Source organism: Scomber scombrus, chromosome 19, assembly GCF_963691925.1.
Source record: "Scomber scombrus chromosome 19, fScoSco1.1, whole genome shotgun sequence".
In the NCBI taxonomy this organism is placed as follows: Eukaryota; Metazoa; Chordata; class Actinopteri; order Scombriformes; family Scombridae; genus Scomber; species Scomber scombrus.
This window is the reverse complement of record NC_084988.1, coordinates 6725019-6742512: the sequence shown is the minus strand read 5'-3', so window position 1 is coordinate 6742512 and position 17494 is coordinate 6725019. Positions and strand designations below refer to the sequence as shown.

The following is a 17494-nucleotide window of genomic DNA, read 5'->3' as shown; positions in this document are numbered from 1 at the left end:
TGGGAGTAAAGTGGTCGTTGAATGCGCTCGCTGTCCACACACAACAACGCTCTCTTTGTTGCAGCAGCGGAGACCGAGGGAGCATTGTGAGCGAAGAGGCCATAAATACACATACAGTTGACATACAGCGTCAGTTCTCATTAAAGCTGCTCATTAGATGTGCGACCGGTGTTTCGGTTTAACGGGGGACCGTGTTAACTGGTGACTTGCTCCTAAAAAGCCTTTAATCCTTTTTAAATATACACATCCATCTGTTTAATATCGAAACATTTATGCAAGTTAAATTGTGTTCAGGAGACTCATTCACCTCTCGTAACGTAATGTAATGTGAGAAAGTCACCAGTTAAGCCGAAACACCGGCTACTCCTTGCGCTGCTGCTGACACTGATGAAACACATCTATACTTCACACACACACACACACATATAAAACACACACATGTACATGAAGATAAAAATAGACACACACACACACACACATACAATGACCATATGTCAGGTGCTACTACAGAAGAGCTGAGCTGTGTGTGATGCCATCGGGTTAATTAGAAGTGGGATCCATTTAATTGGATCACTTCCATACATCACATCACTCGCTTCCCCTCCGGAGAACTAAGAGTGCTGACAGTAAATCAGGGCGGATATAATATCTGCAGGTCGGTCGGTTTCTGGATCAGACGAAATAACAGAACACGTCCACCACACAGATGGATTTATAATACGTAATGTTATGTAAGGACACTGTAGATAGCTGAGATTTCTAGTTCAGTATCTGCTTAACTCGTTGATAACAGCGTGTAATCAAGCTTTAATTATATTATATGTGATGTATTACACTATGTAGTCATTCATATTTAACTTCCACATCAATGTTAGCTGATTTATATTGTTCGATGTACTGTTATTGTTTTATTTATGTGTGTCTTGTAAGGTGTCCTTGAGTGCTTTGAAAGGCGCCTTTAAATAAAATGCATTATTATTATTATTAGAGTGAAGGTTTGCCTCGTCTCAATCCCGACCGAGTTTAGGAGGTTTAAAAACATCCAGGAGGAAGAGGAGTGGTTGTGTGTCACAATAACTACTTTTATTGGATGATATATTGTCTCAGAAATAATCACGATAAACGATATTATTGTCATTTAACGATCATTTTATACCGCTGATATAAGTCAAAGATAATATGATAGCATAATAATGCAAGAGAGGGGTTGGAGGATGGGATTGAAGAGTGGGCACCATGCAGACTGCCATACTGGGCCGGGACAGAGTTATTTATCTTTAATTCCATACAAAGTTGCAGCACTTGTGGTATAAAATGTAGGTAAATATAAGATACCTATAGTAGAAATTGCGCTTAATGATTATTTTCATGATTACACTAAAGGATTGTGATATATGATCAAGAATTAAGTATGTTTTCTCATTGGATTTACTGTATTGTAACCAACTGATGTGAAATGTAACAAGAAAAAAAGTGTGTAACATGTAACCACATATATACATCATTTTTACATCACACTTCCAATTGCGTTGTATAGGTGACTGTACAATGACAATAAAGGCTTATCTTCTCTTTTAAGAGGTGATGCTCACTTCTGCAGTCTCCACTCAGGACGTGCACAGTGAAGAATCAAGACAACTACTCGTTTAGCCGATGTGCCATGAATAGCCTCTTAGCTGCTGATGTGAAGTGTGATTGAGGTCATGTCCAAGTATCAAACGATAAGTCCGTACATAGACGTGATGATGACGATAATTACATTATTGTACAATAAGCCGATAATTGTAGCTTCATATTTAGCGGACAGATATGAGAGTGGTATCAATCTTCTCATCTCTATTCTCAGCAGGAAAGCAAATATTTCCCAAACTATTCCCTTAAACTACTTAATGTTTTCTTCACTATCAAAGATCGCTACTGGCACTGGAAACTTGGAAGCTGGTCGGTCGCCGCTAACTACCCCGATGTGTAGATACATCTATAAAACAAAGGCAAACATCTTTAACCCTTACATACTGTTCAACAACAGCACACCCCTCCTTCTATCCTAGTTTCCTGTCTGCTTCTCTACTTTCAGATATCCAATAAAAGGCAGAAATGCCCCAAAAAACATTTTAAAAAAATTAAAATCTCCTGAGTAGAGGATCTGAAAATGCCAGCTTTACGTTTTTTTTAAAGTATGACGAAGCTAAATTGTGAGTTTGGCTCTAATTAAACGCTGTGTAAGTGATGACGGGGAGCAGAAGCAGAAGGATAAAAACCAGCCAAGACTCTGAAAAGTAAGTCAGCTGTGTCCGTCCTGCCTGAGGTGTTTAAGGCTGCTGGACGCTGAGCTTTCCAAAAAAACTCACCTGAAATTGCTAGTCTGGACGTTCAATATGTAAACAGTGTTTTTCATGGTTTAGACAGCTTAGTTTTGACGTCTTTTTATGATGCCACAGAAAAGTATTTGGGTTTTCTTTTGGTACAACAACTTAACCCTCACATACTGTTCACTTTCTGACTCATAATTAGTCTCTACACCAATTCACATTCATAAATTTCCCCATTAGTCATTGATAAATCACTACTTTATAGTCCAGGAGAACATTTTATGGAATATGATGAATACAACAACACGTTTTAATGCTGATTTTTGAATTTACTTACGTAAAAATGTGTATCAGCTTCACAAAAATGAAAAAAATAACACATTTTACTTCCCATTTTATATTTTATACTGTGGATCGCATTTAGGAAAAGTCCACCTAAAAGGAAATGTGTATGTGGTGTTTTCACAGCTCTTAAATGGGAAAATGTAAGAAATTTGACCGTGAACAATATGTAAGTGTTTAAAGAAGCGTTTTAAAAACTATCTGTCCCATCCTGATCTTTTATAGTCGGGTTTGAAATGTTTTACAGGGACGTACAAGGTGGAAACATTCACACATCCAGCAAAATTTAACAACCCTTGAAGCAGACTCTGTTGAAGTCATGTCATAAATATGAAATACGACTCCCCTCCGACTGCACCAACAGCTAAATCGCAGTAATGACTAATTTATAACAATGTCGAACACTTTAAAAAAAAAGGTGAGAGGTGAATATCGTTTCAGACGCATGTAGAGACGGGTAAATTCAGACATAACTTGAGTGTAGTCATGTTTTTAATGGGTTTTAAAAAGGTCTGTTGTGTCATGTCTGGTCTACACATGAGACATCATCATCACCACAGTGGGAATGTCAACGTTAACCGCCGTGAAATGAAAGGGTGGATTCCCTTAAATATTCTGGTACCGTGAGGAAAGGGAGTGCTGGATAATGAAATTACTGCTGCTTTTCCATCCATTCACCCCTCCTCCTCCTCTTCTTCCACTCTCTCCATTTTTCACTGCCATGCAAAGTGTGATGCAACACTGAAGCCACATGTAAAGACACACAGACAAAAAGTCCCCCCCCCACCCCTCCGCCCCCCAGCTGAGCTTCCTCCTGCCTTTCAGCCCCTGAAACACGGATTCTGTCAACGTGGCAAACCTCAGAGTCAGGCGTGACACCAAAATCCCACACCGGGATGTAGAGGAAAAAAAGGGCCTCTGTCACAACTATGCCTCCTCTCTCTCTCTCATTCTTTCCCTCCTCCGTTGACATCAGAGGGGTGGAGAGTCTCTGTGTCCGACTGTTGCAGCAGCAGCAGCAGTGGAGGAGGAGGAGGAGGATGGATGGAATGTGGTGCCAGAAAGGAAAAACTTCCTCAGACCCACCGGAGGAGGCTGTCACCACGTTGACTTAAGAATAGCTGCAGGTACAGAAAGTGTCAAAGCTAAAAAAAAAATGTATAAAAAGAGGGGTAATAAAAGTTGTGTGGACAATACAGCAGCAGCAGAGAGAGAAAGAGTAAGAGAGAGAAAGAGAAAGAGAAAGAGAGAGAGAAAGAGAGCAGAGGGGAGGGAGATTCAAAGGAAAAACTGCTGCAGTCAGGAGAATTCCTCGCTAACATCTGCTTCTCATTCCAACAATGGTGGCCTTTGATTCCTGACGCAACACGACGAGCAGCGCCGCCACCGTCTCCGCGTGCCCGCAAAAAACTGCTCGGTCCCCCTGACAGCGTCCTTTCAAAAAAAAACTGGAACAACACACGTCAACTGTGATCCAGATCTGGAGTTAAACGCTGTTTTGTTTGCACTTTAAGTCTTATTGAGTTTAACTAATTGATTTTATTTGGCTTTTAATACATTTTAAAAAACTACATGGATGTTTTTTCCTGCATCAGCACCGTTCAGTCACTTACAATAAAGAGTCAGATACAGAAAAGATTACTCACTTTCTTTTATTATTTTTTGATTATCAGTTTTTTAATGTAATAAAACTGATAATGTAATGAAAGTGAAACTTAAATAAGTGATATTAGTAAAAACCTGCAAATTCTCACATTTGAGAAGCTGGAAAAGAGATTTAAATGATTAATTGATTCTTTAATTGATTGTTTAAATGTTTGGACTGATAAACAGCACAAAAGTTGGGGTCCTTAATAATGTTTTATAACTTATCCATGAAACATTTGTAAAGGGTTTATTATTTATAAGCATGTAATTAATGGTTTATAATACACATTACTGGATTTATAAGCAGATATAGGGACATTTAAACTTTTATTAATATGCTGTATTTGCATTTGTGTTTCTCTTCTGATGACACACTTTATGTTATAACTATGTTTACTTCCTTATTTTGTCACTAACCCTAACCCTGCACTGTTAAGCACTTGGAGTGAGATACACTGTGAATGTTTTAACTACTATAGAAATGAAGTTTAGTTAAGTTGACGTATGAAAACTAAACTATACTTATCTTTACATCTTTAAAAGAACTCATATCTAATGCAATGACATTCAAATAAGTCCCATAACACCTGCAGCCATTTAAAATTACCACAAACTAACCATAAAATTCAATCCAATTATATATTTTCTGACTTTTTATTGCTTGGAATAGCTGTGCAAGAGCCAAAAATGACTTTATAATGATCTGAATCATAGGCAGCAAAAAAAAGACAAGGAAATCTAATTTCCACCAATCAGGAAGGACGTCTGTTAACACTGCAGATGCTGACACAAATCGCCCCTTTGCTGAAATATTTAAAGGACTCCCTTTTCAAAGACTTTTATAAATAGTGGCAAAGACTGGATTCAAGTGGGAACAAGTCTTTTTCTTTCCACCCCTCCTCTCCCTGCCAAAAAGAGATCTGTTTATTCAGCTGATGAGAAATGTTGCTGAGCTGACGAGTAGCTCTAAATCACATCGGTCACAAGATGGCATTAGCCTTCACAGTGAGGATCGCCCGGCCAAAACAGTCCCCTCCCCTCCCCGTCTCTCCCTCTCTTTCTCCTTTCACTAAGAAAGAAAGAAAAAGGAGTTCCCCCCCCCCCCCCCCCCCCCCCCCCCCCCCCCCCCCCCCCCCCAAGTGTTAAAAAATAAACAGGAAAAAGCATGTTAGCGTTTGGCGACATGCTTGACCACCAGAACCACTAACTCTGGATCGTCTGAACATCTATTTTGGACTTCTGGCTCTGGCTTGTCGTGATGTCGGGAAGTGGCTGCCGTTATGCACCGGAAACACACTCATGATATGTGTGTATGTTTTTTTAAAAAGGCCGCTACGACTCTGAAAATGCTGCTTTCTTTTAATATATTTTCTTTCTTTCTCCGCAGTCGACAAACTTAAGACGGCGTAAATGAATAACGGTGACACTTGCTGACATTAATAGAGCTCCTTCTCTCTCTCTTTCTTTTCCCCTCTTAAATACCTGGATGCCCTGTGTGTGTGTGTGTGCATGTTTTTTTAGCCTTTAAGCCTAATCTCAGGCAAAGGGGGGGGGGGGACACGCTTTAAGACCTTAAATTCCCATGATCCCCCCCTTGCCTCTAAGTTCTCATCTTGTAGATATTTGTATGTTGACTGTCAAAATTCCTCCTCGATTTCCACCCAGCCTCACAGGGAGGGTAAAACAATCTGTTTCTGGCTCTGAGTCAAGCTAAAAGATTTTTATTTAAAGACTTATCACACACACCGATGAAATGCAGGATATTAATTATAGCAATTATCCAACACACACACACACACACACACACACACACACACACACACACACACACACACACACACACACACACACACACACACACACACACACACACACACACACACACACACACACACCCAGTAAAGATAAGAGTATTATCTTCATGTTTGCTCGTATATCCAACATCTGAGAAGTAAATTCCTGCTTGTCAATCAAACACTTATTAAATGTCACGCTTATTAACCGCTGAAGGTCTGCCGTTGTAAACAGCAGCAGCAGCATTACTGTAACTGTAATGCTCTAATTCGCTGATAAAAGTCGCGTCGCCTCGGGGTTAAAACACAAGTGACGTAGTTAAACGCAGCTGTAATTTTTAAAGCGATATTATCTGAATTCCCCCCGCAAGAGGTTATCTCAGTAGGAAGGAATTTTAATTCTTCTCAGATCATTTAGCGTTTGACTTTTTTTTTTTTTTAAATCGGTCTCCCATCTTTTGTCCATGAATCACTCCGAATTAGTAAACTTCCTGCTCGATTAATCACTCTTATTCTTGAATCTTGATTGAGATATAATCAAAGTGACAGCGAAAGTAATCTTTAAAAAATGCCAACGCACCATCTTCTGAAACTGCCCCCGAGTATAACTGTTCGTTGGCCAATATTTTAAAAGACTTATGACATGGAAAGACGTGTTGCTGCTCATACTTGGCAGCGGCTACTGTGGATGTTTTATAAGAGCTGGGTAGGGCGCTGATTTTCCCCAGTGGTCACTCACAGTATTGCAGCCACACAAAAAACCCTCTGTCCCAAAAACTAAAGCTAAACAGCAGAATAATCATACAAAAGTTCATCGCCATATCGTGAATTTGTGTATGATTATTATTCTACTGTTTAACTTTAGTCTTTATTTATACTTTATACTATTTATTTTTTTTTTGCTTTGGTTTTTAAACGCAGATCTGGGGTTGTCACAAAAGTAATTTCATTGTGACAATAAAGTGCTCGATCTTGAAAAAGCATTTTCTCCCATAGACCACCATTATAAAAGCACCTCGAACTGCAAACGGGGGCAATTATGACTCTTTTTATTATGAATGTTTTATCCATGGAGGTTTTATATGTGTAAAAACGCCCTTAATCTGAGAAAAGTGATTTAAAAATACATGACATCAAGTCTATTGACCGGGGAGGAACTCGTGGGTGGGGCTAGCAGGAGGAAAATACTACTACGCATATTCAGTATTCATAACCTGTAAACTATAAACTGAGCCAATCTCATAGGACTGAATGAGCGCCATCTTGGGTCCGATATCCAGCTCTTATAATACATCCGTGGCAGCTACACCGACAGATAAGGGTTAAAATCAGAGGAGGTGGGAGTCAATCTTCCATTAGATTCAGATTTGATTAAATAGAAAAGGAGTTCATGTTTTTACTTAATTACTTTTAGTTATTACCGAAGCTAACCGGTCTTTAGAAACACGAGGCAGAGAATTGAGCCCAGCCTTGATGTAGGAATCGGTGTTGGCGGGGCGTGTAGTTTAATTTAAGATGAGATAGTGAAATATGATCCAGGAAGTCTAGTCGGAGTAAAACATAAATGCTTTAAATGTTCATCATCAGACACCAAAACACATACATGTTTCAGTACCTCGCCGAATGACGTCACGTTGCAGCATCGCAGCAAAAGTTGCGCCAGGTTCGGCTTTTTTTGAGTGTATTGTTTTACCGGAGCTGTCCATGTTTTCACCCCCCACATTCAAAAGAATAAGAGGACGACATTTTGCCTTGGGGTTAATATTGGTCTGAATGCGGCCGTGCATCGTAACAAGGAAAGCCTTTGTTATCTTCTTCACTGTGTGGGTACAGGACTGTTTTTCTGCATGATCAGAGTCACTGATGTTGCTCTCTTGGTGTAAAAGATTCACAAAATACTAACCTTCATCTCCTATGGATAATAATTTAAGTCCATCTCATATCATTAAAGTCCTTCTCCACTTAAGACTGTTTCTCTTCTTCCTCCTACAGTCGAATGTTTTAACGTCACTGTTCAGAGTTTGACACTGTTTTCACATTAATGCTCAAAGTTTAAATTTGTTCAACCTGCTCATTGAAAGTCTGATTTTAAACATGATATGTGACATCTCAACTAGTCTTGGAGCCAATCCTGATACAAATATTCAACTTAAAACAAGTGTGATGTGGACACTTGAAGCACAAACACTGAGAACTGAACTTTAAAGTGAAGTGAGAGACATCTTGTGTCCAGCAGTTAAACTTCTGAATAGAAAAATATTTGCTTAGTCATTGATTCTGAGCCTTTTTTTTCTCAATGAGGGAGAACGAGTTGATGTAATTTTAAGGAGATTTGTGGGGGGAATATTGTTCCAAGCAGAGTAATTTGAAGCCTGTCTGGAGGAGATCAAAACGCACCCAAACACTTCGACTCACCATCTGGGTGCTGTACACTGCCCTCATGGTGCAGTTGACATGACGTTATTAGTAACGTATAAAAGCACATTTTCTGTGACTGTGATCAGGATTGGAGAAGATAATAGTTGTGATTCTTGTGTTTAAGAGTCTCCGCCCCTCTCTCTAACCACAGCGGCCTGCAGAGAAGCACAAGAAAAGACCAGGAAGCAAAACAAAGGAGAGGAGGGGGAGGTCGTCACTGACATTTTCCCCCCAATCCCGAATTAAAGTCCTTTCACATGTAAAGGAATAAGTTCAAGAAGTAAAGTCAAAACTGGGAGAGCTCAGCTACCTTTATGGAAAAATTATTTCAACATTCATTCATGACATCTGGCTTCCATGTGGCTCTGACCAAGGAGCGAAAGAGCTAAAACACACACAAACACACACACAGATGGATCTCTAACCGCCGGCACTGCCAGACATGTTAGAACAGAGTTAGCAGCAGCAGCAGCAGTCGCTCCCTTCGCTCCCCGCCCAGCATTCAGGGCCCTGGACTGAGCATGAGTAACTCTGAAAAAAAAGCCAACAAAAAACGCAACACACACACACACACAGCGGCGATGTCAACCAACCCGACCATTACATACGCCCGAAATGGAGCGAGCAGCCTTAAAAACCAGAACCCTGCTGTTTTGTTTTATTCGAAGCAGAGATCTTGTTGAAAGTGATCTGATGTTTCCTGGATTTTCTCCTCTCGTTTAAACTGTCACACCTGAAGAAGAGTCACGAGACGAGAAACACGGCGTGCCTTTCTTTCTTTTTTCTTTTTTTAAACAGTGCAGAAAGTTAAATCCATGAAACTCCTGTAAACAGAAATCCTGTGCCTGTCTGAAGCTCGACAGAGTGTGAAACAACATACAGCTGCATGAATTCACCTCTGACACTCAGTCAATCACAGCTGGTATTACGTGGGGACGAACATGAGCCCATTTTTTCCTAATCGGTGGGTATAAACGATGACTCATTGAATATTCGCTACATGCCGACATTCACAGAGGGGTAAATAGATAATGCCCCAAAAAATAACTTTCAATATTCATAACAAACAAGCTTAAAGTGTGCAAACTTGTATTTATTTAAATGATAATAAGCCTTCATTTGTTCCCCTAAAATGTAACATATCCTACAATCATGTTAGCAATGAGAGACGTAACGTTAAGTTTTCTCTCTACGACTTTTGTCACACTTTCAAGGAGCCGTTACAAATGTTGACGTACTAGTTTGATGATTAGTGTCGGGTCCGTCTCCCTTAGTAACCGCCACAGCAGACGGCAGCTTTTTCACAATTTGTGATTGCACCAATAGTCATCCCTACAATATTGTTGCAATATCGAGGTATCTAGCCCTACTTCATAGTAGACTACACAGCTCCGCTCTTCATTAAAAAATTTTAAGGTCGACCCCGCAACCGTTAATTCGATTATTCTGTTTTAATGACACATCCCTAGTATTACAGGATAACTCCGGTATCTAGACTGAACCTGTGTCTCACCTGCCAACCAATCCTACCAAAAAAAAAACAACAAAATATCCTTCAGGAAACACTGAGAGCTTTAGTGAGGAGCGTGTGAGATAAGCCGATAATATCCTCTGGGGGCAGGTGTGGGGGGGATGCTGGCGCTGGCAGGTTAAATCTCTCTGGGTCCGCTTCCTTTAAAAAAAAAGGACTTCAAGTGTACTGTAGAAACCCAGAGGGAGAAAAAACACACAATCCAAGGAAAAGGGAGAAAGGAAGACAAATGCCGGAAGAACTGACCCCATTTTTCCATTTCTTCTTCTTCTTCTGTCCCCTTTGGTGCACTTGAGACACGGATAAGAGGAGTCTTGCAGTTGTACAAGCAGCATGAAACTCTGATGTTTGGTGCTTATCAATTAAAATAAGGGTTGGTATTACCTATTTTTTAGCAAACTTCAGCACCTTGAGAGCAGATTATGCTGTGAATGTGAGCCTGAAATGTCTCCCCTTGTGTTTCTGTTTCTACTTTTTCAGAGACTCTGTCGTCAGTCACCGCAGATGAAAACATTTCCTGCCGCCACTGCTGCTTCATATTAAAGCTTTTCCGCCGACAGACTACCGGAAGGTTTTTTTATTGTGAGGAATTTATAGGAAATGAAAATGTGTTTTTATCGCTGAGTTAGCAAGTTAGTTTCGTTAACAGTGCCGCTAAATTCTTCAATTAAGCCTTACATACTGTTCATATTATGACTCATAATAAGTCTCTATACTAATTCACATTCATAAATTCCCCCGTCAGTCATTAATAATAAATGTTTAGACATTTCCAACCACTGTTTTATGATCCAGGAGAGCATTTTATAGAATATGATGCATACAACATGTTTGAATGCTGATTTTTTTTTTTTTAAATTTGTAGTAAACTTTTTTTTTTAAAGTTATGCTTTTTTATTTCCATTTTGTATACAGTGGGTCACATTAGGAAAACTCCGATTAAAAAAATACGTGGTCTCAAACCTGACCCTGAAGAGTTATGTAAGAGTTAAATCGGTTAAAGTCGGACATATTTTGGAGATATTTGTTCAGCAGGTCGGTTTAGAGACACTGCGGAGAAGAAGAGGACGGATGTTTGATGACGAGGAGCCCAAATGTATATTTGTCTGCGTTGACGTGTTTGATCAGGCTACATGCGATCATTGGCACACGGGTGTGGTTTCATCTTATTTTACCTGTTCACTCGGGCGGCAGTGGGAGTTTTAGACAAAGGGTTAGTAAGAAGAGCTCTGATATTTTCTGTTGACATCGTATTATCATATCAGGTGTTGTTTAATAATTATATTGTCTTATCAGTCCTTTTGTTGTTCAATCAATAAACAGTATTACTTCAGCATGAACAGTCACTACACAACTTATTTTACCTAGTTTATAAACAGAGAAAGTAAAGCACAGAAAAAGGTACCGGTGCTGGTATCGGGTCAAATATGTTCAGTACCTATCCATGTAAATCCCAGGAATTTTGCATAATCTCAGGCACTTCTGCATATTGCAAATTTATATGTGGCAGATTTATTTATACAAGATCCAGTTTACTGTATGTAGTATTTTATTTCATCCTATTTTTGTCTTATTTATTGTTGATGCTATTTTTCAGTACACTTTCACCCTGCTACTTTTTTCCGCTGTACTGCTCGTGTCAATTTGAATTTCTCCCAAAGGGCGATCAATAAAGATACATCTTATGTTATGTGATCTTATGAATTAACTCTGAGAAAATAAATCCATTGTCCAGGTAAGTATGAAGTTTCGTGCTGTTTATTTTAACATTTTTAGCAAACAGACAAAGAACGATGGTGTCTGTCGCCTCTCTCGCCCTGGTAAAAAAACATAAACCCTTCCCCAATGCCCTCTGCCCCTTTACCTGCCTACTTGTATAACTAGATTCTGCCCAGTACCTTCAAAATAAAAGCATCAACCAGTACTCAAATTAACTAATTCAGCTATATTCTTCACAACAGATGGCTTCAACACCAACCCTACTTAAAATCAAGGTTTGTCCGTTATTTTCAGACCTTAAAATCAAAGTCAAAACACAACTTTAAGCTTTTTTTCTTTTGTTTCTTCAACATATTCAATCACTTCTCAGTAATCCTGCTGGTTTTGGAAAAACAAACCTGTACTTATAAGATAGCATAGACTGATAGCGATGGAGCGCCCACGGCACCTGTATGGTTTACATCTCTCTCACACACACACCCTCATATACTGTAGAGGACTGTAGTGGAGATAACACCTGTAATATAGGAGGGTAAAGATATAGAGTTCCTCCTTCTTCGTCTCATCCTTTGTCGTGGTAGCTGTGGTACCCTCTTTCCTTCCTTAGGTTCCTCTTACACTTTTATCTTCTAGTAACAGCAGATTGAGTGATACATTTTGGGAGGGAGGAACATTTTAATGGGATCAATGCAAAAAAATGTATGTTTATGTACTAGTCTTTATATATAAAATTATCAGCTGACACATCGATATCAGAACTTTTTACGCCTTAATATCAGTATTGGCATCGGCCCCAAAAAGACAGTGTTGGTCGAGCCCTTTCCGAGACAGATAATAATAATGCAAAAGCAGGATTTTACTGTTGTAGTGGGGTTGAAATGGAGCTAGTCATTTATATAGGACTGCAACTAATGACTAGTTTCATTACAGTTCAAACTATAATGCTGATTAGTTTTTTACTTTAATTAATAAGTTGATTGTTGGTTTTGTAAAAATAATCAGAAAAAAACGATAATAATGATAAACAAAAACATAAATTAAACAAATATAATTATGCTCAAGTCAATTTAATGCCTTAACTCCTACTAGTCCAGACAGTTAAGACTTTTTCATACCTTGAATATCAAGAACTAAATTTTAAAAACTAAATGTAAGACTTTTTAAGGATCCGCGGAGACCATGGGTTATCGCCCGTTATACCTGTGTGTATATAGACACTTCTTCAGTACAGGTCTGACAGTTTTTTTTTTGGTATTCACTGCTGAGTTTTAACATCAGAGGAAGCCAGCCCCCGAGGCTAAGGTTTCAAGTTGAGCTTTTTGATGCTGAATTGAATGCTGAGGAAATATAGCGAATACATACCAAAAAAAACAATTTAAAAAACAATAAATCCAACGTTCACTTAAGCGTGTGTGACGTCGAGCGTTGTCATGCGTCAAAGTGGTAAAAAGGGTTTAAAAAAAAAAAAAAGGTAAAAATTCCAAGGTGAGATTACACAACATATTCGTTACTCATAGAAATGATTAGTGAAGTTTGGGAGGGGGTTTTTCTTTGTGCAATTATGGGCCATCCCATCACACATTCCTATCCAGATTCATCCCAATGAGTCATACACACACCAACCATCTTTGTTCACACATTTCCTTTTTGTTTCCTACTCAAGCAGCGATCTTCCTGTCCAGACAGCACCTGCATCAAATCTCTCCCTCTGTCTCTTTCCCTCTCTCTTTCTCTCTTCCTCCCTCTCTCCTCTGTTACAACCAGCGAGCCAAGACACAAAAACACGATTTGTTTTTCTTCCGTTCTCCACCGCAGCTGGCTGGAGCGGAGGAGACCTGAGCAGCTTGTCATATATAGGCCGCACAAGGTAGCTGATTAGCTTGCCATGTGTACTGGATGAGTTTCAAGTGTTAACAATCTGTAATAGAGGAAGGAGGGTAAAGGGGGATAATAAGGGAGGAGGGGAGGGGGATACCCTGACTGGAACTGATGTGTGCAGAGTAAGCAAAGAGTCCTGATTTCATTTGTAAATTATAATATCAGAAATGTAATAAAGATTACTGTGGACAAGGTTTATTATATCAGATTAAAGGTGCACTACGCAAGATTTGCTGTTGGCCTTCGTACACTATGAACGATTTAGAAGAAATATCTAATTGCCATCAGGGTTGGGCAATATATCAATATTATATCAACATCTGGATATGAGACTAGATATCATCTTAGATTTTGGATATTGTGATTTTGATATGGGATAAGTCATTTCCTGGCTGTAAAGGTGGCATTACAGTAAAATGATGTCATTGTCTGAACTTACCTCACTATTTTAGCTGTTACATTATTTGCCTTTACTCACTTTGTCTTTTTATCCACATTACTGATGATAATTTAGCAAAAATATCATTGTGTAAATATTTTGAGAAAGCATCAGTAGTAGTCATCCTAACAATATTGTTGCAATATCGATATCGAGGTATCTGGTCAAAAATATTTGATTTGATCCATATCACCCAACCCTAATTGCGATTATTTCGATTGATATTGCAGTATGATTTACGATATATTGGCAGGAATGATAATTGTTCATCATGCTGGGATTTTGGCAGTGATCTGTAACTTGCAGTCAATCATATTGTGATTTTGATCAAATTTTGATGAAGTGATCAGCTTTACTAAACACACAACCATTAAAGTCGGCCCTTTCTCCCCCAACTCAACCAGCCAGTGGCACAGGGGAAAACAAAGCTAGCCAGATAAATAAAACATTAATTTTTTTAATTGTTTCACAGCAGTTATGTTCTAAAGCACAAGTAAACACACCAAACACCACAGGAAGGTGCTGCATTTTTGCAATTTTGTGTGAATGCAGCGTGTCATCCTGTCTGCTCTGCGTGTGTGTATCTCAGTCCCACCATCAGTCAAGCAGACACACAAACCCGCTGCTCTTTGTACATTCATGACACAGCGACAGAGAACAGAGCAGAGTGATGTAGCATGGTCGCCACAATAAGACCCAAACCTCACATGTGCACACTGTTATTGGCTAGGGGCTACACACCTACTGCTCAAAAATTGATACCCAAACTACTGACATACGACAGAGTGTCTGCAGATAAATACACTGCCACAGACTTCTAATGAGTCTTAATGACTGAGAGGGATTACCTTTGTATGAGTCTATACATTGATTTTTAAGAAGATCCTGCATAATATGACTTGACAAAAGACATTTGAGTGACAGTAGTTACAACGAGCAACCACAAGACACAAGTTAAGCTGGCAGAGCATTATTGCCCCTGCCGCTGAAGTGCCCTGGAGCAAGTTAATAAGCCGGTATGGTAGCTCCAGGGAGTGCTCGCCTAACCTTATGACTCTGACCTTTGACATCACTGAAAACAGGGCAGAGGTAAAGATAATTTGGTGTGAAAGGAAAAGTATTTAGATGCCACTGACTCATTAATAAGTGCCCTATCAGTGTCAAAGTTAAACTTTGTAGGGAAAACGTGAGAATTCCTATTCCCTGTTTGTTCCTGATTGCACTCTGGTCTAATATTAAACAGAAAGGGTGGATTGTTGGAATTCCTGAGTGCTAACAAAACAACTTTGTAGTTTGTTTAAAGCATTGGCAAAGAAGATGGGAATTTGCAGCCCCCCCAAAACAAGACCGATTAGCATTGGTTACGCTTCATTTTCTGCCATTCAAGTGCTGACATCCGCAGCACTTTGCAGCATAAACTAAAGGTGACGCTGGTGGATATGTGGGGCATTAGTGGCATGGTAAATACTCAACAATAATACAAGGGAGGAGATACGGCTATAGTTTTTAACCCTTAAAACAGGCAACGTGCACCAGGAGATACAGACTCTTGAACACCCTGTGGGAGCATGATTGGATAAGGTGGTTGCTCATTAGTATGTGCCTTGAATTAGTAGGACTAGATTGGTAGAATTGAAGCTTGTGGTAGGTTTATACTCTGATAGAAATGATAAAAATTGTAATTTTATCATTTGTCATACTGACCATGTTTATACCTTAATAGGGACAACGTATCTTGGAGGAGATACAACTCAGAAAAATCCAAAATATCCAAACTATTTTTAAAACATTTATGGAAATGTTTTACTTAGATGCAAATGAGATAACTAGGATTTTATTTTTCACATCTCATTTTCCACTCCTGCCTGTTAAAGGGTTAAATAATTTTAAACTTTACTGCCAATATAGGAGCGAGTAAAGACATTCCTGCATGGTGTATTTGCATTTTTAAGAGGGGCACCTCAGGTTTTTGGATCAAAGGAGAGGAGGGAACGGTGTATAAAAAAAAAAGTGGGCAAACATCAACAAATCAAATAAATGATCCTTAATTTACAAGATGAAATGTGTACAAAGACAAAAAACAACATGTCAAAACTGACATAAAAACACTCATGGTTGCTCATATTTCGTGGCAACATTCCTTGTAAAATACCCTGGCTGGCAGCATCACCGTTTAGCGAGGTAAGAGAACCAAGCACAATTTATCTGCCCCCCGCCAGTGGCTTCAAACACTTTAAAACACTCATATGTTATCCAACTAATGTGTATTAAAGTACAATGTTTAAGCGTTTAAAGGGGGTAATAGAAGCTGAGATGACGTCACGGCCACCGCTGGTTTAAAAATAAATTAAAAAGAAGACGGTAACCGTTAAAGATTACGAATGCGAAGAAGAAGAAACAAACGTTTAAAGCGAAAACTCACCTTTAATGAGAAAAAAATAAGTTATTCCCTTAAACAGTGTTAATCCAACCGGGGTTGATTTGAGAGCTCTTAAAGCGGAGAGCAATTTTTTATCCACACTTTTTAAAAGACTTCAGTAAGTTTCGGAGAGAGCAGTCGTCGATCGGACGCCTTCACCTCATTCTGTCCCCGCTGGAGCAGCAACAACCAGATAGGAATACATGTGCGGTGAGTGGGAGCGTACAAGAAGGGGACCGGGATGAAGATGGATATGTCACACAAGCATACAATCAACAAAGAGGAGTCAAATAAGCATAATGACAGCCTAATGTAATAATAAAAAAACTACTTGATAATATGTTTGAGCTTGTTAGTGTGTGTTTTTGTGCTTTTAATGTTGAGAAATGTTGTGGTAGTCGAAGCGAACCCCCCCCCCCATAATGTCAGTCGGATTTGGTATCGCCCACGGCTGCCTCTCATTCCATTCCTCCCGACTATGCTGGACTGGAGCTCTGCAGTGGCGGGGAGAAATAGTCCCGGCGTCGACCGTATGTATTAAAAGCGCGCTCAGAAAAGTTTTGTGATGTAGGCCAGTTTATTTTTACGTCCAGATCACCCAACCAACACCCTGCAGCTGGTTTTTCTTTTATATGACTTTCCTTTGCTAGACTATAACCTAAACTTGTCATAAATCTTACCAAGACCCAATTATAAAATGCCCAATTATGTGATATCATGGGATATAAGATGATTATAAAGCAACCTACCATAAGATGACTATGAACTTAATGAGCAGTCAAACAGTTTAGTGCCTGAATATTAAAGCAGTGTAAATTGAATTTTACTTTAAATCAAAAATAGATTAAATAAAATAAATAGTGTCAAATGATTCACTTTAAGGCCCCTGAATGGCTTACTTGTCAGGTATTACAGCAACATAAAGGCTCTGCTATAGGCTACCTTGAATCATTGGTGGCCATAAATAAACATGCAGTAAAAGAGATGTCTGTTTCA

The 17494-nt window shown here is 39.2% G+C and overlaps 1 protein-coding gene across 1 annotated transcript in view; it reads right to left on the bottom strand.

Moving 5' to 3' along the window:
- frmd6 (FERM domain containing 6) overlaps positions 1-16643 on the bottom strand; it is a 34242-nt gene extending 17599 nt beyond the window's left edge. Inside the window, exon 1 of the mRNA XM_062440335.1 lies at positions 16502-16643. The gene's annotated coding sequence lies outside the window, so the exon portion shown is untranslated. The remainder of the gene's footprint in view (positions 1-16501) is intronic.
- Between the last annotated feature and the right edge of the window lie 851 nt (positions 16644-17494).